The following is a 22402-nucleotide window of genomic DNA, read 5'->3' as shown; positions in this document are numbered from 1 at the left end:
TTTATTAAAATAGTGATTTTGATAGTAAAAAGAATGAGGACCAAGGAATAAAAACTATGTCATTAGAGCCTGCCAACCACTATATACATGTTACTCTCATTCTTACATTGAAAGGTAAGTTACCAAGTCCGTATCATACATCAGTGGTTCTCACACTTTAGAATGCACCAGTAGGACCTGAAGGGCTTGTTAGAAAATAGATTGCTGGATTCTGCCCTGAGTGTTTCTTATTTAGGAAATCCTGGCTGGAGCCCCAGAATATGTATGATTCAGGTGTACTGGTGAGGCTGCAGGTCCGTGGATGCCATGTGGAGACTCGCTGGCTTTCCCCTGGTAACTGGCAGAGCTAGGAATTGAACTTTGCCTGAATTCAAAAGTCATATATGTTACTCGCACTATCCTAAGTAGATTCTAATGTAAAGACTTTGAATTAGAATGTTCTTCACCTTAATTTGATCTTTGAGATTTGTACATAAATTAATAAAAGAAGGGATGAGAAATTTATATTGGAATTCTAAGAAGTAGACTTAAACTAAATTAATCAACTCTCAATGAGAATTAAATTAGCCACAACCTGCTCACTTTACCTCTCCTATTTCATGCAACAATATTTTAAAGCTAAAAGTAACCTTAGATCTCATTCGGTTGAGTTCTTTCATCTTATAGACTGAGTTGAAGCCCTAAAAACTCTTAAGATGCTTCAATGATCCCTCTCCTCTCTCAGTCAAATCCCACACTTCAAGGAAAGAAGTTTAACCTCTTCTCTCCTCCACCACACTGTAGAGTTTACCACTTCCTTCTCTGCTACGATTGCTTATTTTTTATTGAAGTATAGTTAATTTATAATATCATGTGAATCTCAGGTATACAGCACACTGATTCAGTTTATATATATATATATTCTTTTTCAGATTCTTTTCCCTTGTAGGTTATAACATAATATTGAGTATAGTTCCTTGTGCTATACATCACATCCTTGATGGCTCTCTATTTCATATATAGTAGTGCATATATGTTAATCCCAGTAGCTTATCTTGTTGTAAGTGCAACAGTAGAAGTCTTTCTATGACTGACTTTGTCATTCATATTTTAACTTGCTGTTTTATATTTTTGTTTCCTCTTCTGGACTGGAACCATCTGAAAACCAAGCATTACATTTACATGCCCTCTGTAGGCACTTAGAAAATGCTTGTTGAATTAAATAAAATTGAATGGGATAGCATTTCATTTTGTTTTTCTCTTTACTGCTTTAACTATTTTTCCCACTGTGCTTAGCTTGCTTCTGAAATGCAGTCACTAGTAAATACTTTTTCCCTTCTTTAGTTTTACCTAAAAGTTCATTAAGTAATTTAATAATAGTCAAGTATTAATAAATAATAGCAATTAATAAAATAATAAATGAATGTAATTAATCTAACTAATCAATAATAAAAATTAATAAATATTGATCAAATAATTAAACTAATATATGCCATTAAATAACTTTAAAGTATTATTTTTAGGATGATTTTTCTCTATGAAATTTAAGGTATCAAAAAGCACTTTACATACATACAATGTGTGTGTATATATAGATATATATTTACATATCATTCAAACCCTCTTTGCCTCTTCTCTTTCAAATATGTCCATCTCCCACTTTCTTAGGGAATATGATTAAAAATCAGTCCATTTCATTAAAGGAAAAAAATAGATTTTTTGGAGAAAGTACAATGACAGAGTAGATTACAAGCATAACTTGAGTTCTTGATTATGATCTTTAACTCCTCTTGTCCAATTCAAAAGAAATAATGATTTAGATCACACAGACTAGACAAAGGGCTTCACCCAGGTATTGCAATGAAATTAGCAGAAAAGAAAACCCTGTCAATGCTTCTCTCTGAACTGATGCAAAAGCTAATATCAGGGCCGGGGCAATGGGATGACCCAGAGGGATGGGATGGGGAGGGAGATGGGTGGGGGGTCCAGGAAGGGGAACACATGTAAACCCATGGCTGATTCATGTCAATGTATGGCAAAAACTATTACAATATTGTAAAGTAATTAGCCCCCAACTAAAATAAATAAATTTATAAAAAAAAAAAAAAGCACACAGTAGGAAAGTGTAGGGATGGCTGAATCACAGGTCTCTGACATTCCTGACATCTATTGTATTGTATGGAGTTGTACCTTCTCCTTCTTTAACAATGTCTAGACCAGAGGAGTTTTACAACCCATATCCTCAATGTTGTCCTAGAGGTGATATTAAGATATACAACACCATCCCTTAGAGAAGGGTGCATTTCAATAATAATAGCAATGCAACAACAGTAATGATAATAACAGCAACCCTTTAAAGGGTGCTTCTCCCATGGCAAGCACTTTGCAAACATTGCCTAAATATTTTCTAAATCCAGCCTTGGAAAAAGTCCTGAAAGGTAGATATGAGCATATCCATGTTACAAGTACAAAGGAAGGATCACAGAGTTGAGGTGACACTTGTAGTCACAGAACTGGAATGTGAGATTGGATTACTTGTTTCCAAACCATGCTATTCATTTAGGTTGTTACTTGCTCCATTAGAGGTGCAAGCAGACATCTATATTTCAATGGAAAGGGGTTACATTTTTTTCCCAAGAGCAATATTTTAAAAAAATTGATTCTTCTTTCTTTGCCCCTCTGAGACAGATGAAGAGTTGCTATTTACCATCCAGTAAAAAAGTAAAAGCATTTCTGAACATGTGCGACCTCCTTAAAATTTAAACAAATCAAATGAAGATGTGAGTGAGCTGAGAAGTCCAACCAAGACCAGGACTGAGTGTGTGTGTGTGAATATAAAGATTCCAGAAAAATAAATCTTTTTAAAAATCAAGACAAAAAATTTTTCTGTAGTGCACTCTACATGACCAAGTTGCCAGTCTGAGAGAAACAAAAAAATTTGGGGGTGGGCTCCCCTACCTTTTATTAGCAGTAAGAATACTCCCCACTCTCTCACAAATCCTAACTTTCCAAAACAAAGGATGTGCAAATAAAATTTGCCACAAAGGAAAAATCTTAATTTCAAATGATATTTTCACCTTTCTTAATTAGATATTGACATTTCTCAAAGATATCAGCTCTTTAGTGATCAAACTTTATCTCCAAGATTGTTTCTTTCACCCCAAAACGATGAAATAAAAATCTTTCTCAATTTAGAAATACTAGACTTTCTTCGTTGTTGTTTAGTCACTAAGTTATGTCCAACTCTTTTTGTGATTCGTTGGAAAAGACCCTGATGCTGGGAAAGATTGAGGGCAGGAGGAGAAGGGGGCGACAGAGGATGAGACGGTATCACCGACTCAATAGACATGAGTTTAAGCAAGCTCCAGGAGATAGTGAAGGACGGGGAAGCCTGGCGTGCTGCAGTTCATGGGGTTGCAAAGAGTTGGACGTAACTTAGTGACTGAACAACAACACAACAAACTTTCTTCTTCAAGATCAGAATAATTGACAAGGTGAGAAAAAGGTACCTTTTAATCTCCTTTAAGAGGTAGCTGAAAGCAACTGAGTTGATTGTTTATAACTGAGTGTGGAAACAGACCTATGCAGGGGAAAAACTCCAGAGACCATGGTTCTGTTCTTCCCTCTGGCTACTAATACAATGTGGTATAAAAGATTTACAACATTGGTATTAATTGGACAGTGTCAAATGAGGAGAAGAGCAAGCATGATAAATAGATCTGTGAGGAGCCATGGAGGGCAATGATTGATCTCAAAGCCCTCTCTTTCATGGCTCTTAGGAAAGAAAACAAAATGGAAAGAATCAGTCTGACTGGGGTGCCAGAGGGAAAGGGCTTAAGTTCTGTCTTTATTGTTTAAAGCTGCTTGACCTTGAAACACTTAACTAACCTGAGCCTCAGTCGCCTTATTAATAAGACAGGAACAATGATTCCTACATCTTCAGGGTTATTTTAAGGATGAGAGCTGTGTTCTTTAAAAACGATGCATTGGAGACTTCCCTGGTGGTCCAGTGGTTCAAACTTCCCCTTCCGACGCAGAGGTGAAGGTTCAATCCTCGGCCAGAGAGCTAAGATTGCACATGCCTACGGGCCAAAAAGCAGAAACGAAAAACAGAAGCAATATTGTCCCAAATTCAGTGAAGACTTTAAAAAATAGTCCACATCAAAAACACTCTTTACAAAATAAGCAAAATGACAGGTTGACAATAAATGTTCACAAGGTGAAGAAATTTTGATGCGAGAGTTTGTGGCCTTTCCACCAAACTGTGATTTGCAGCAGAGTAGGAGACAGGAGCCAGGACTTCCACTCGGACAAATGCTCTTAACACCACTTCATGTGAAAACTTTAGAAGCCAGCTCTGTCTGCCCTCTTTAGTGATGGTTAGGATCATTTCATCTCATTTAATCTCTGTTTCTGGGAGCTCTTTGCTGATTTTTCACTTGCTGTTGTTTTATAATTTCTAGGTTAAAAGACAAGGTGAGATGTGAAAGAGATCCACTGTCCCTTCACGTTACTTTCGAGGGTTGACTGGAAAGATGAGAGCCCTTGGCTACCCCAAAGATAGAAAGACACAAGGTCAGAACTGGCAGGTGGGCAGTTCAGGATACAGTGGATCCCCGCATGTCTGGAGGACAGGTGATTCCCTTAGCAACACATGTGGATGTAGATTCTACACAAAGCACCTTTTCCTCCAGGACCACATAGAAATGACAGCGTAGAGGCAAACTCTTGCTAATGGGTGCAGAAGGGCATCTCACAATTGAAATGGGATTAAGAACTCTCAGAGACACTTCAGCTTGGAGCCCGACGTCCCATCCCTTGCTGATGATCTGAGGTCACTCAGAATATAACCCCAGGCAACATGAGCCAAGGCTCTGGTGAATTAAACCTGCAGACGTCCATCCTAAATGAGAGTCAAGATTCGTTCAACCATTTCAAAACTGTGTTTCTGCTTTAGTTTTGTTTTCATTATTTTATCAAATATTGATGAGATAGAAAATATAAAAGGCATGTGAATTATGAAGAAGAGTGATGCAAATACTTGTGTGCCCAATACTAAGTTTAACTGAAAGGGTTGTAACCTTACATGGGAGAGTTCTTTCCAGTCCCTCCCCAACCCCATTCTGATTCTCTCTGCTTAGAGGTAAGCACAGTCTTCTGAGTACATAACTCCCTTGCTCTTTTTTAAAGCTTTACCACATATGCTTTATATCCCTGACAGACTATTGTTCAGTATACATGGTGTTGAACATTGTATAAATAGTCATGTTATATATATTTTTCTACAACTTGATTTATCCCTATCATTTCATCCACACACTTTATACTGTTTAATAGAATGCTGAAAATAGTCCAACATTCTAAGTTCAATAATTAGAATAGCCATTGTATTTAGGAAAGGCATATTATGCTCTAAGGAAAAAAAAAAAAAACAACATACCTTGAGGTGCAGGAAAGCTTTACTGTGACAGTAATCCTTATGCCTTAACTTCCTTTAGTTTCTCACTTCCAATAAATGAATGTTAAATGATGAATTATAGTTGTCTTTGCAAAAGTTCACTACAGTTGTGTGATTATTCAGCAAGATAACTTCAAGGTGATGAGAGCAACAAAACTGGCATCTTCTGAAGTTTCTCCAGAGACATTTTTAGTGCTTCCCTTGAGTTTGTTGCTCCTGAGAGTCATTTGTCACACTATTTAACTCTTATCATTCATTATTGTTCATGATTCTCTATTATTCCAGGGTGTGAATGTACCCCTATTATTTATTCATTTTACTCGTGTTGCATCTCTGTATTGTGTGCTGTGCTTAGTCGCTCAGCTGTGTCCGACTCTTTGTGACCCCGTGGACTGTAACCCCCCAGGCTCCTCTGTCCATGGGGATTGTCCAGGCAGCAATACTGGAGTGGGTTGCCAGGCTCTCCTCCAGGGGATCTTCCCAACCCAGGGATTGAACCCAGGTCTCTCACAGTGCAGGCAGATTCTTTACCATCTGAGCCACCAGGAAAATCCATTGGATTTCTGAGCTGCCTCCAATTTTCCTCCCTTTACGTTTTTGGCCTTGACTCCTGAAATAAGTGCAAGAGTCACCTAAATCTCTCCCAAATTTTCTCACATAAAGGGTAATTCAGAACCCACATCACTCCACATCCTTGCCTTAAAATTGCAAACCCATGAAAACTGATATCTCATTGTGATTTAACTTACATCTCCATGATTACTAATGAATCTAAGCATGTGTTCATGTGTTTATGTGCCATGCATGTTTTTTCTTTTCTCTTGTGAAGTGTATATTCATGTCTCTGACATATATTTCTGTTGAGCTGTCATATTGGTATTGTATCTGTTGAGTCAAATTATAATCCCCTGATGGTTTTTTGTGCTCCAAATGTATCTTCTCTTTTGTAGATTATGTTTCTCTTTGTTTTAAAGCATCAACTGATGAACAGAGGTTCTTAACCCGAACTTAGTGAAATTTATAACTTTGTTTATGATTTGTGCTTCTTGTGCCCCATTTAAGAGATTTTTCACTACCCTGGAGGTTATAAATATACACTTTCATGTGGTCTTATGAAAACATTTTTAGTTTTTCCTTTCACATACATCCTTAATTTTTTATATATTTCCCAATTGTGTCAACACCAAAGTCTTTTCTTTCTTAACTATTGTGCTAGCTTTTAACAAAATTAAGTTTCCATATATATGTGGGAATTCCACATGTATGAGATTATAATCTATTAAGGAGATCAAACCAATCAAACCTAAAGGAAATCAACCCTGAATATTCAGTGAAGCTGAAACTCCAGTACTTTGGCCACCTAATGCAAAGAACTGACTCATTGGAAAAGACCCTGATGCGGGGAAAGATTGAGGGCAGGAAGAGAAGGGGATGACAGAGGATGAGACAATTGGATGGCATCACTGACTCAATGGACGTGAGTTTGAGCAAACTCCAGGAGTTAGAGAAGGACAGATAAGCCTGGCATGCTGCAGTCCATGGTGTTGCAAAGAGTCGGACACAACTTAGCAACAGTACAACAATATATCACATTGGTGTTTTCACCTATCACTGCACCAGTACCACATTATCTAATTTGGTATGAGTTTTCTTTCATCTGGTAAGATAAGTATTTCCAAGCTGTACTTCTTTAAGAGTGTTTGGATCCTTTGGAGACTTCTTCAATTCTATATATATATGGATGAGCTCATCAAATTCCACCTGAGCACCTGTTGAGATTTTTGGAATTGCATTCTCTGTAGATCAATTTATTCATCACTATAGACTAGTCTATAAATCAATTGGCTTTGTTCAATTGGCTTTGTATTTTGTATCTCGTTTATTTATATTTGAGGTAATAGTAATAGTTGTATGACTTTCTCCATGAAACTCTTGCTTATATTTTGTCACATTTATTCCAAAGTGCTTTACATTCTAATGCCATTTTAAATAGTATCTTTAAAAATTACTTTTTAATAAAATTTTCTGCCAATAGTGTATAAAAATACAATTGATGTTTTTATATCTAGGCACTTTGTTAAACTCTCTTATCATCCTAATAATTTACATATAGATTGTTTTGTTTTTACTTACACAATCATATCACCTGTGAATAATGATATCTTTATTTAGATTTCATTTATAACTGAATGATATTTCATTGTATATAATGCTAATTGAAAATTATGTATAAAAAATTGTAGATAAAGGTAGTGACGTTATTATCCATTCATCCATTGATATGCATTTAATTTGTTTTCCATATCTTGGCTATTGTAAATAATGCTGCAATGAACATAGGGGTGTATACATCTTTTTTGAGTTATCATTTTAGTTTTCTTTGGACTAATACTCAGAAATGGAATTGCAGGATTGTATGGTAGCCCTATTTTTAATTTTCTGAGGACCCTTTATACTGTTTTCCATCATGGCTGCACCAATTTACATTCCCACCAGCAGTGTACAAGAGTTCCCTTTTCTCCATATGCTCATCAATACTTGTTATCTCTTGTCTTTTTAATAATAGTCATTCTAACAGATGTAAGATAATATCTCACTGTTATGATTTTCATTTCCTAGGTGATTAATGATGTCAAGAATATTCTCACATGCCTGTTAGTCATTGGTAGGTTTCCTTTGGAAAAATATCTATTCAGATCCTCTATCCATTTTTTTAATTGGACTATTTTTTTTTACTGATTAAAACAAATTAATATTTTAAAGATATTAACTTTTCCAGTTCATAAGCATTGGATATCTTTCCATTTATTTATGTCTTCTCTAATTTCTTCCATCGATGTCTTATAGTTTACAGTGTACAAGTCTTTCACCTCTTTGGTTAAGCTTATTCATAGATATGTAATGATAATTTTTATTTATCCCTTTTCCAATGTTAATTCCTTCATTTGTGGTTTTGGTATTTTTGCTTCTTGGGCTGTTTGTTGTGTGTTTTGTTTTTTTTTCCTTTGGTTGTTGTTGGCTGGTTGATTGCTTGCTTGCTTTACTAAACTAATTTGAACTTCCAGCGCAATATAGAATGGGAGTGGGGATGGTTGACAACTCATTAACCTGATCTCAAAAGGAATGCTAATATTTTACTAGTAAGTACAATATTCCCCATAGCTTTTCTGCAGTCATCTTCTATTACTTTGACTATATTGACTCTATTGCTAATGTCTTAAGACGTTTTACCATAAATGTATTTTGAATTTTGATCAATTATTTTCTTGCCTCTATTGAGATAATCAGATTCTTTTCCTTTAACGTGCTAATGTTGTGAATTAAATTATTGATAATGTCAAACTAACTATGCAATATTAGAATAACCCCCAATTAGTAATAATGTATCCATTTTTATGCAATAATCACTTTCTCAATATTTTTAGGATTTTTGCATTCATGTTCACAAATTATACTGGCCTGTAATTTTCTTTCTTTGTACTGTCCTAAATTGGGTTTCACAACAAGATAATTCTAGCCTCATAAATAATAAGTTGAGTACATTCCTTTGTTGTCTGTATTCTGCATAGTTTTGCAATATTGTTATAATTTGTTTGTTGCATGTTGATGGAAGTCATATGTAAGAATTCTCTGGTCCTGATAACTCCAATGAGGTAAACTTTTTATCTGTTCTTTTAATTTCTTTTGTGGATATATAACTGTTAAGTCTAGTTTTTCTGGTTTTTTTGAGTCATTTTTGTTAGTTTTTTTTGTTTTTATTTGTTCTTCTCTCATCAAAACTTTCAAATTTATTGGAATAAAGTTACTCATTTTAAAATCTCTGTAGTTGTCTCCTTTTTTTATTCCTAAAATTGCTTACTTGTGCATTCACACTTTTTTCCTGATTAATCTTGACAGAGATTGTCAACTGCAGTCTTTCCAAGGGAACCTTTCAGTTTTGTAGATATATTCTATTAAATGTTTGTTTTCTATTACATGTACTACTCTGTTATCTGTATCATTTCCTTCCTTCAATAGTCTTTGTGTTTACCATTCTTTTGCATATTAAGTTAGCTATCTAGCTCATTAATTTTGAAACTTCCTTCTTTTATAATACAAATATTATTTGTATAATAAAATAATATCTTGTGGATAATAAAAATAAATTTATTTGATTGATAATAAAATATCACTTTATCTAGATCCCCCAGATTTTAAGGTGCAGCAAATTATTATAATTCAGTTCAAAATATTTTCTATTTTATACTTATGATTCTTTAACTATTATATTAAGAATGTATTTCTAAATTTGCAAACATATGGAATTCTTCTGTCTTTTGTACTCATATATATGTACTTATTGTGTTAATTTCATTGGAGTCAGAGAACGAAATGGATATGAAATCCATCTTTTTTTTAGTTTTATTTGTTTATTTGTCTGTGTCAGGTCTTAGTTGTAGCACACAGAATCTTCGTTGCATCATGTGAGATCTTTTGTTGCTGTGCACAGATTCTCTAGTTGTGATGCACAGACTCAGTAGTTTTGGTGCACTGGTGTACGGGCTTCAGAGGGGGTGGGGGGCTGCTTCAGTAGTTGTGGCTTAGTTGCTCTGCAGCATATGGGATCTTAGTTCTTTGACCAGGAATCAAACCTGCATTCCCTGCATTGCAAGGAGGACTCAACCACTGGATCACCAGGGAAGTCCCTGAAATCCATCTTTCAAAATGTGTCCTATGGCCCATTATATATTATATTCAGAAATATTCCTTGTGTATTAAGACAAGAGTATGTGGCTTGCAGTCCCTGTTACAAACTTATCAATTATGTTATTCAAATAAATATTCATTCATCATTAATACATTTGCACACTTATTATTTCAATCATTAAATTGTGTGTGCTAAAGATCTCCCACCATGGTATTGATTTGTTAATTTTCTTTGTACTTGGTCAGTTCTGACTTTGTGTAGTTTGAAAGCTGGTATTAGGTACATAAAAGCCTAGATTATTATATCTTCTAGGTCATTTGAGTTTTTATCAATGTAAAATTGACTTTTTATTCCTAGTAATACTTCTTACTTTAAAGTCTGTTTTGACTGAAGATTAAATAGAGCAATCTCAGCTTTATTAGTATTAGCATTTATTAGTATTGTTCCAGGATATAATTTGACATTCTTTGATTTTCAAACTGTCTCCAAATGATCCAGATGGGTCACTTGTAAATTATATGTATTAATAGCAGAATTTTGGTTTATTGGTCTAATAATCTTTAACTCTTAACTATAGCATCTAATCTACCTATTTTTATTATAGTTGTTAATATATTCTATAACCCAGCTTATTTCTTATTTTTTATGAATTCTTTTCCATATTTTTATTGTGCTTTCTGCTTTCAAACTGATACTTTTACCTCTTCTCTGTTTTTCTTCAACTAGTTTGAAAGTAATGTACTCTATTTTGTGTGTGAATGCTTATCTAGAGCACTAGCTAAAGGTGTTAACATGTCTACTTAACTTATCAAAACATAAATATTATTAATTTATTTACCTTTGAAGGTAAAGATATTCAAAATATAATTTTAAAACTCTTAGGACTTTTAGAAACTAAATATCTGGACTTCCAATAAACAAAATTACTTTCCTATGCTTTCCTCAAGGAGAAAACAGGAACAAAGGAAAAGAAATAAAATAAGAGAAATTTCATTTGACCTGTAGGAGACCTTCAACTCAGTTTATTATGCAACCTATAACCATGGGACTTTACAAGACAGATTTCATTTTCAAAGAGATCATTTGAGGGCCTAGAGGTACCACCATTTGTAAGATCGCATTCTATCTGGCTTCCAAAGCACGAGGTTTGGTGAAGACTGCAGGCTATGTAGATGAACTGTGGAGCCCATAGCAGACACTGCCATTGTCATTGCACCAGTATTTACATTAAGCCCATAAAAGCTATGACGTTTCCAGTAGTCATATATGGATGTGAGAGTTGGACCATAAGGAAGGCTGAGCACCAAAGAATCGATGCTTTTGAACTGTGATGCTGGAAAAGACTCTTGAGAGTCCCTTGGACTGCAAGGGGATCAAACCAGTCCATCCTAAAAAATCAGTCCTGAATATTCAATGGAGGAACTGATACTGAAGCTGAAGCTCCAATACTTGGCCACTTGATTGGAAGAGCAAAATCATAGGAAAAGACTCTGATGCTGGGAAAGATTGAAGGCAGGAAGAGAAGCGGGCGACAGAAAATAAGATGATTGGATGGCATCACTGATTCAATGGACATGAGCATGAGCAAATTCCAGGAGACAATGAAGGACAGGGAAACCTGGGTGCTGCTGTCCACGGGGTCTCAAAGACATGACTGAGCTACTGAACAACAACAACAAAATAAGGAAACTGAGGCATGGCATGCTTAAATTACAGGTTATATTAATTATAAATTACAGACAAAGCTGGGGTCTCAACACAGACTTCCTCAACTAAAAGTTGGCATTTTCTTCACTGCTTTACATATATCTCTCTAAAGTATATACAGGGCAAAAATAAACCTGAATTACTGCTAATCTACGCTGACCTATTATTCAGGACTAATAAAGGAGAATCATATTTTAAAAAATGTTTTTTTATGAGGATACAAAAAAACCCTGCATTCTCTTCTACTTTGAAGAAAACCCTAATTGAAAAGCTAGAAGTTCATTATTTCACACTTAAAACTCAGTTGAAGAATTCCCTACTCAATTAATCATCAGCTATAGAGTTATTTCATTGTTAATGCCTTGTACTCATGAATACTTTGAATACCATTGCGCATGAATAGAACAATGGCTTCCTACCTCATCCTGAATCCAGTAAAATTCATTATTTTCTTGTCATTTGGGGGGAGCATGTATGCATTAAATTTGGAAGATCTTAGAAAAGAAAATAGCACAGAGGTAATATTAAAGAAACAACTGATTTACTGGAAGTGTCTAGAGATTCTTATTCAGATTTCTGACTTCATTTTTTATGATGGATGAGACTTGACAATTCCATCTAGGTGTTTTCTTGCATTGCTGATCAAAATGAGAAAGTAGAGAGGAGGGAAAATAGTTTATTAAAGCAATAAAATCCTATTTGAAATATTTACTTCAAAGATACTTATCACGTTAGCATCTAGTGCCCATAGTAATGGCAAAATTAAAAAGGAGATGAACTTTCCTTGGGAGTCAGATCAGGTTTAAGAGAGTATTTTAAAATAGCAAGAAATACCTATACCTTAGAAGACAGCACTCAGTCTTTTTATAAGTGGATAAAAGCACAGTATGGGGAAATATTCTAAGCTTAGACCTATCTACTATGTTGAGTTATCTCATTCTGATCAGAAAAATCTAAAGCATCTATTAAGCATCAGGTGGTAATTATATAAATGCTTTCATATATAATTAAATTTAACTCTCACCATAATATTCTTGTGTGGTAGGTATTATAATGAGCATTTTGACAGATTTGAAAGTATAAGGCACAAAAAAGTGAAGTAAATCAATCAAGGTCATAACTAACAAGTGGAAGAATCCAAGGTGTTCCAATAAGGCCCATGTCTACCTCCCAATGAAGCGCAGTGCTTGAGAGTTTTGCTGAGTTTCCTTTTCATTGTGTTTGTACCATTCAACCTTGGCTTGCAAAATGAGATGCAATAGGACATAGAGGGAAAAGGTGGTGTTGTTTCAGAGTGACCTACATTTCACAAGCTGGCTTCAATAATTCTGCGGCAAAACAATGACTTTACTCTGGGTCATCGTTTCTTCATCTAATCTTAAAAAGATAGTAACTCTCATCAGGTCATGGTGAGGGTTAAGCCTACAGGTATGGTAAAATTAAGAGACCTAAATAGAAAAAGCTATTTTCTGCCATTTGGAGCCTCTATCAAGGTTTCAGAAAAAATCAAAAATGAGACTTCTAATTTTCCTGAGCAAAAAAGTATGTCACCCCACTTTCTTGAAAGAATATTAGGGGTAGATTAATATTGGCTTTCATGAAGATTTGAGGTGCATGAGAGCCAAAGGAAGAAAAAGAAAGCTCTCACAAAAGCAAGGCATTGGTGGTATTAAAGAAAGTCAAAGCCATCTGGAAGTTATTATAAAATAACAGTGAAAGCAGGTTTTGTTCATGAACTATTGGAGTAGGGGAGAAGATACCTCAGTATATAACTTGACTCAAGTATGAATACAGCCTGGACAAGTAGGGATTTATAAACAAAGAGCTTGGTGGGGGTCAGTAGATAAAAACTTACTGAAGTGGTATCAAAGGTCAGGGGAATTCTTGCCAAACTGACTTAGCAGGATTCTTCCTTAAGGTAGGCCAGGTGATCAGACCCAAGGGTGAAGGAAGGATGAGGCTTCAACCTAAACTGACTGAGCAAGATTTTTGCTAAAAACCAGGTGATGCAAAGACACAAAGAACAAGTTTGTCCAGAGACTGAGGTCTAGTTGACAAAAGGGGCCTGAAGAAAGTTTGGTCAAGGAAGACATATTGTCAATGACCTAGGGTTTCTTTGAAGGCAGCTTTTAATTACAAATTTGATTACTTTAATAAATATAGCAGTATGCAGCTTTTCTATTTCTTCTTATAATTAGTTTTTGTAAACTGTTTTTTCTAGGTTTGGAGAAGGCAACCCACTCCAGTATTCTTGCCTGGAGAATCTCATGGAAACAGGAGCCTGGAGGGCTACAGTCCATGGGGTCGCAAAGAGTCAGACACAACTGAGGGACTGACACTTTTCTAGGCTATTCATTTCATCAAAATATGTTGTCACTAAATTAGTCGCAATGTCCTTTATCATTTTACTGTGTGCAGGATCTGTAGCAATGTGTTCCTTGGCATTCTTATGGTTAGTTTTGTGCTCTTTTTGATTAAGTCTTATAAAGAGTTTATTGACTATAGTTGATACTCTCTATTGTTTTTATAAGTTTTCTATAGCCGCACTTTCTGCTCCTAAATCTGACTTTCTTCTTTCTATTTTCTTTGTATTCTTGGCACAGACATCATGCTTACTGATTTTTTCCATTTTTTTAAAGCTTCTTATATATGCAGTTAAGACTATAAATTTTCTTTTAATTCCAGTTTTACTGCTATACCAGAAATTTTTATATAAAGTAGTTTCATTATAATTTAATTCAAAGTATTTCTAATTCCCACTGTTTTTCTTTGATGCATGGATTATTTATACATGCATCTTTTATTTCAAAGCATATTGTGATATTCTATTAATAGTTACTTTTTTGCTATGAATTTCTAACGTAAATGCATTATGGTAAAATGCCATATTTCTGTGTGCCTTCAATCCTTTCAAATGTATTGAGTGTTACTTTGTGGCCCAACATGTGATCAGTTTTTTTAACTCTACCGCATGTACTTGTAAAGGATGCATGTTCTGCTGTTTGAGAGAAGCCCTGTTGTAAGTATGTTTATAGGTCAAGGCTGTTAATGGTGTTCAAGTCTTCTCAACCTAGCCAGAGTGCCCTAGCGCATGAAACTCCTGAAAGTCTCCACCACCCAGTCAGAGCTGACAGTTGTGGCCCCATCCAGGAGGGAGTGGTTGAAGGGGCAAACTTCAGCAGCAGGTTCACTGCCCAGAGCCCCTGCCCTCCTCATCTTGACCCCATAATTCTTCACTGTCTTATTAGCACTCTGATACCTTGTGTGTCCAGATGCTTTAGCTAAATTCAGTGGGGCATTTTATTTGAAATACTAGTCTGCCTTCATCAAAAACACTGCCTATTTGTTCTCTCTGCTCGCCTGGAATGTGAGGTCTAGAAGATCAATGATTGTGTCACTATCGTGTCTCCAGTGCTTAGAAGAATGCATAGAGTAGGTGCATAATAAGTATTTGTCAAATGAATGATTAAGTACATACTTCCACTCCAGTATTGCAAATGATTCTTCTTGGCTCAGCAACTTTCCACTCTTCCAGAAAGAAAACTTTTCAGAGGCCCAACTTTTTGGCTGGGTACTGCAGATCTTTAAGCTCTATATCTAGGATAATTGGATAGTTAACCTTTCTAATCATGTCTGCAAAAGCCCCCAGAGTGTTTAATTCATTGACCACTATAAAATGCTTTATCATCTTCAAATTTAAGGCTAGAAAGCATCAAGTGATATGCTTAATTAAAAGAGCTTTAATTCCACATAAGCTTAAGATTAATGTGACTGCACACAAAGTAGAAGCAATAGGGACTCTCCATGTGAGAGAAAAACATTAACTATTGTGTTGGGTTGACAAATCTTTCATCTGATAAATTCTGAGAGTGTGAAGGTATTTGAAATGTCTATTTATTTCCAGCTATTTCCCGAGAGTTTTAAAAGATTCTTCTAAGTAAGATAACTTTTGCGTTTATTTAAAACAGTTCATGTGTTAATATACAATTTATCCATGAGAAAAAAACAGAAACAACATAAACTTGTCCAAAGTCATAAAAGTAAGTCATTAAGTTTTTAACCCACGGCCCTATCTCTCGACTGAATTCTGGGCCATTATCTAAATGGTCTATTTTTAAATTGTTAGAAGGACATTTGAAAGAACCCAAAAAATTATAGAAGATTCTGCCTTCTAAAAATAAGTGAAATAAAGATTAGTAGGTAAGTGGGTATCAACCTCCTGGGAAATATCCGAGAAATGAATCATTAAAGAATTTTTCACACTTGTTCAAACCCTGTTCTCCTATTGCTTTCCTTCTATCCCTTTCTGGGAGTTACAAGGACAGGGTAAGTGGTGAGAGGCATTCACTCTACCCTCTACACACAGCCCCACTGCTAACTGGCAGATTCCAAGAAAAGGAACCCCTTTTGCTTGGCCACTGATTAGTAACTTGAGGCATACCTAAACTTGGGCATCTACATTTGGATATTCAAAAGTGACAAGGCATTTTACATGTCCAGTGAATTATAACTTCACTGACTTTAATTAGATTAGAAAGGGTTAACTGTCCAGCAATCCTAGATGAAGAGCTAAAAGAGCTGAAGTAGCCAGTTGAAAAATGTAGCCTTCAAGGATCTAGATCTCCAAAGCTGGATATCATGCAGGCTGCCCAGCCAAACTAACTTAAGAAGGTAGATATATTTTATTCACTGTGAACCTCCTGGACCTAGACTGATCCTGACACATAATAGGAGTATCACAGAGGCAAGTGACAAGAAGTAGAAAGCTTGGCTCCTATCAGTTCAGCACAGCTCAGTTGCTCAGTTGTGTCTGACTCTTTGCAACCCCATGGACTGCAGCATGCCAGGCTTCCCTGTCTGTCGCCAACTCCTGGAGCTAACTCAAACCCATGTCCATTGAGTCAGTGGTGCCATCCAACCATCTCATCCTATGTTGTCCCCTTCTCCTCCCACCTTCAATCTTTCCCTATAGCCCAAATAATTAAAAGTATACTGGTGCCCAGTAGCAATCAGTGGACTCTGATATTAGTGTTATCATTATGAATTCAAGAATCTTGTATATTTGATACTTTTCAATCCATTGCAGTCAGTAATGCTTTTTCTAATTCAAAATGCCATCTTAATGGACCTAGAGCTCATACTAAGCAGAGAAATTCAGAGAGAGAAAAACCAAACATCGTATAATATCACTTATATGTAGAATCTGAAGTATGATACAAATGAACTTATCTATTGGACAGAAACAGACTCACAGACGTAGAGAATAGACTTGTGTTGCTGGGTGGGAGTGCAGAGGGATACTGGAAGTTTTGAACTAACAGATGAAAGCTGTTATATATAGGGTGGATAAACAACAGATACTATTATATAGCACAGGGTTCAATATCCTGTAATAAATCATATTGGAAAAGACTATGAAAATTATATATATATATATATGTTATATAACTGAAGCAGTTCATTGCTTCAGCACTGTAAATCCTGGTTACTCCACACTTGCCAACATGTGACACATGAAACTTTGACTGTATTCTTGATCTTAATTTTAGCTATTCTGTGAGGTGTTGAGTGGGAATTTATTGGAGTTTTAATGTGCATTTTCCTGCTGACTAATAAAGTTGGGCACATTTTCCTATGTTCATTTTCCATTTAGATATTATCTTCTCTTACATTTGCTGGTCAAGTGAATTCACTGCAGGGATAGCCTTTAGGTCAGCATTCATACTGGGTAGAATGTTCTCGCATCCCAAGCCCACTTTGAGAGGTCTATCTAACTCTTCCCCATACTTCTTAATTCTTCTCCTTCAATTGTGGGTCTTTTAAGTTCCTGACCGTTCAGCCAAACTAATTGCCACATCATGTGAACTGGGATAGATCCATGCCTCCAAGGGTCTGTCATTCTAGAAAATGTGGACAAAGTATGAGTCTCTATCTGCTAGGAATACTTCTCTCCTCCACTGTTCTGCAGACAACACCTGAGGAGACCACAATGCCTCATCCGTGCACCTTGGACTGATTCACCTCAGGCAACCTGATGCAAGCAAAGCTGTGGGTTAAAGGAACAAGCACACTCTATGAGTCAACTCTACAGGTATCTTATTTGTGCTTCAAGGTCCACTCAGATCTAACCCCGTATTACCACTCAGTCTGATAAAGAAGTCCTTCTGGACATTCTCTAGCTTTACAACTGGATATATATCAATTTTCGGAAGTTTTGTTTCTAATTTTTGATTTATGTTGTTAGAGTATAGTTGATTAACAATGATGTGTTAGTTTCAGGTATACAAAAAGTGATTCAGTTATACATACACATGTATGTATTCTTTTTCAAATTCTTCTCCATTTAAGTTACTACAGAATATTGAGCAAAATCCCCTGCTCTATCCAGTAGGTCCACGTTGTATATCTATTTTAAATAAATGTCAGTCCCAAACTCCTAGTCTATCCTTTCCCCTAACCCTTCCCCCCTTGTAACCATAATTTCATTCTCTAAGTCTGTAAGTCTGTCTCTGCTTTGTAAATCAGTTCATTTGTATCATTTTTTTAGACTCCACATGAGAGTGATGCCAAATGATATTTGTCTTTCTCTGCCTCACTTACTTAACTTAGTAAAATAATCTCCAAGTCCATCCATGTTGCTACAAATGCCATTATTTCATTCTTTTGATGGCTAAGTGATATTTTGTTGCATATATGTACACATCTTCTTTATCCATTTTTCTGTTGATGGACATTTAGGTGACTTCCATGTCTTGGTTATTGCAACCAGCACTGCAGCAATCATTTGGGTGCATAAATCCTTTCAAATCATATGATTCCCTCAGTTGAATATATGTTCAGGAGTGGAATTGCTGGATAATATGGTAATTCCATTTTTAGTTTCTTAAGGAACCTCCATACTGTTCTCCATAGTGACTGCACCAGTTTACATTCCCACCATCAGTGAGGAGGCCCCACTTTTCTCTTCACCCTCTCCAGCATTTATTGCCTATAGCCTTTTTTATGATGGCCATTCTGACTGATCAAAAGAAAACTCAAGTAGTAGTATCAATATCCAACAAAATAGACTTTAAAATCAAGACTGTTACAAGAGACAAGGAAGGACACTACATAATGATCAAGGGATCAATCCAAGAAGAAGGTTTAACAATTGTAAACATATATTCACCCAAATTAGAAGCACCTCAATATATAAAACAAATACTAATAGCCGTAAGAGGAGAATTGGCCAGTAAGACAACAATAATGGGGGACTTTAACACCTCACTTTCTTGAATAGACAGATAATCTAGACAGAAAATCAGTAAGGAAACACAAGCCTTAAATGACACATTAGATCAGATGGATTTAATAGATATTTATAGAGCATTTCATCCACAAGCAGCAGAATATACATTCTTCTCAAGCACATATGAAGCATTTTCCAGGGTTAATCACATGCTGGACCACAAAGTGAGCCTCAGTGAATTTAAGAAAATTGAAATCATATTAAGAATCATTTCTGATCACAACACTATGACATTAGATATAAACTACAGTAAAAAACTGTAAGACACAAAACACATGTAGAGGCTAAACAATACCTAGTAAACAACCGATGAATCACTGAAGAAATCAAAGAGGATTAAAAAAATACCTAAAACAAATGAAAATGGAAGTACTTACAATCCAAAACCTATGAGATGAGAAGTTTACAGCAATAAAATATTACCTTAAGAAACAAGAAAAATCTCATAACTTAATCTTATACCTGAAGCAATAGGGAAAGAAGAACATACAAAATACAAAGTTAGTAGAAGGAAGAAAATCATAAAGATTAGAACAGAAATAAATGAAATCGAGACAAACCAAATGATATACAAAGATTAATTAAACTAAAAGCTGATTCTCTGAAAATATAATATATATATGTATATAAATTATACATATATATGTATATATCACATATATACATATATATATAAATTAATGGGCAACTTTTGTTGTGTGATCACCCAGTGAACTATGATAAGACTTTTGGTCTCTCTTAGAGCCTCACAGCAAAGTAAGAGCTCTTTCTCAAAAGGGAAAGAATTGTTTGATGAAGATCTGATTTTTCTCTAAAGTCCTAGAAACTACTGCAACTATTTTTCTAATTGGAATTTAGCACAGCTACATAAAATTCTGATTCTCCCAGACACTTTAGACATCACTGGGTCTTAAGGACTGACTGGTTAGCTAAAGAGCCACATAAATGATTCAATAAAAAGACTACAGGCATAAGTCTTGACAATGAACTCATCTTATGCTTCTGACAAAACTGACAGAGAACATTACTTTTAAAACTATAGTCACTATTGTCTAGGTAATAGATTTGAGTGGAGCTTATGGTAAATAACCTGCCTGGCAATGCAGGAGTCATAAGAGATGCAGATTTGATCCCTGGATTGGGACAATCCCTTGGAGGAGAGCATGCACTCCACTCTGATATTCTTGGTGGGAGAATCTCATGGACAGAGGAGCCTAGTGGGCTACAGTCCATGGGATCGCAAAGAGTCAGACACTACTGAGTGAGCACATAACATATTGCCTCTGACACCCACAACCAGAATGGATTCTGAACAGGCCCTGCTTCATCACATCACTAGCTTTTGACCTAAAGTTCTGCCACCAGGGGTATTGATCAGCAGAGCCTAGGTTTTATGTCCAAGCCGTAGCTGAGAGCGGAGCTGAGAAAGCAAATATTTAGCTTTTTTCCAGACATTTCTGAATATAAAAAGGGGATTTAAATTCTGAGCTGTCAAAATACATGTAAAAGTCTACTTCATTAAGCATTCAATAGATGTTTATTGATCTGAATTAAACTGACCCGACTTCTGTCCTTTCACATTATGATAAAATATGAGAAAGTGTAAAGTCAGGTTTAGCAGCTGGTCCCACAGCTGAGAGATGCCTGAGAATTTGACCCTGAATTTACTCCTTGCACCACTGATCTCCAGAACATCGTGAGTTAATATATGATTTAACTGTGTGCCGTTCTCTAACGAAAAGATCGCACCTTAGTAAGAAAATAAACCATGGGTTCCCTAAAAAACTTAAAATAGAACTACCATATGATTCTGCAATCCCACTCCTGGGCATATATCTGAAGAAAACTCTAATTTGAAAAGGTACATGCACCCCAGTGTTCACTGAAGCACTATTTGCAATAACCAAGACATGCAATCACCCTAAATGGTCAAGAAGAGATGAAAGAATAAAGATGTGGTGTATATATATATATATATACACAATGTATATATATGTATGTATATATACAATGTGTATATATATATATATATACACAATGTATATATATGTATGTATATATACAATGTATATATATATATATACACAATGTATATATATGTATGTATATATACAATGTGTATATATATATATACACAATGTATATATATGTATGTATATATACAATGTGTATATATATATATACACATTGTATATATATGTATGTATATATACAATGTGTATATATATATATACACAATGTATATATATGTATGTATATATACAATGTGTATAGATATATAATTGAATACTATTCAGCCATTAAAAAAATGAAATAATACCACTTTTAGCAACATAGGTGGACATAGAGATTTTCATACTAAGTGAAATAAGTCAGAGAAAGATAGATATCATTTGATATTACTAATATGTGTAATGTAAAAATTTGATACAAATTAACTTATTCACAAACCATAAATAGATTCACAGATATAGAAAATAAACTTAAGGTTACCAAAAGAGAAAGGGGAAAGAGGGATAAATTGGGAGTTTGGGATTAGCAGATACACAGTACTATATATAAAATAGATAAACAACAAGGATTTGATATATGACACAGGGAACAACATTCAATATCTTAAAATAACCTATAATGGAAAAGAATCTGAATACATATGCATATACATATATATATATAACTGAATCGCTCTGTTGTACATCTGAAACTAACACAACACAGTAAATCAACTATACTTCAATAAAAAGATAAAATAATCTTTTTGAACATATGGTTGAACTTCCTGTTATAAAAATCTTGAAATTCTGTATCAGTTAGTGCTATATGTGTTGCAAGACATCAAAAATCAGATGAGCTTAATGAAGTGAATCTATAACCAAAAGTAGTTTCTAGTTCAGGCAGATTGATCATGCAGTTCAAAAACCATTGCCCAGAACCAAGTTTATCTTTATTTCTCTGCACTGCCTTCTACAGTCTCAGTTTCCTATATGGGCTTTATACAACCCAATGACCCCTCCCACCAGCACACACACACAGAGACACATGAACAGACTCTACCTATAATGGTAGCCAAATAGATGCCTTAGTTATAAACCTGAGAGACTCACATGCTTATTTTAGTAACTGTTGTAGAAGAAAAGTAGAATCTTCTCTTTTCCAGAAAAGCTTGGCCAGTATCTCCTTACATCTTAATACCTTTGAGTGATTTGTGTGTCTATCTCTAAACTCTGTATTATGACTCTGAAACTGGAATGGCCAGCTTAATTTAAGATTATCAAAACTCAAC

Source organism: Giraffa tippelskirchi, chromosome 9 (genome assembly GCF_054371585.1).
Source record: "Giraffa tippelskirchi isolate mGirTip1 chromosome 9, T2T-mGirTip1v1.2.pri, whole genome shotgun sequence".
Taxonomy (NCBI): domain Eukaryota; kingdom Metazoa; phylum Chordata; class Mammalia; order Artiodactyla; family Giraffidae; genus Giraffa; species Giraffa tippelskirchi.
Note: the sequence above shows the minus strand (reverse complement) of the source record.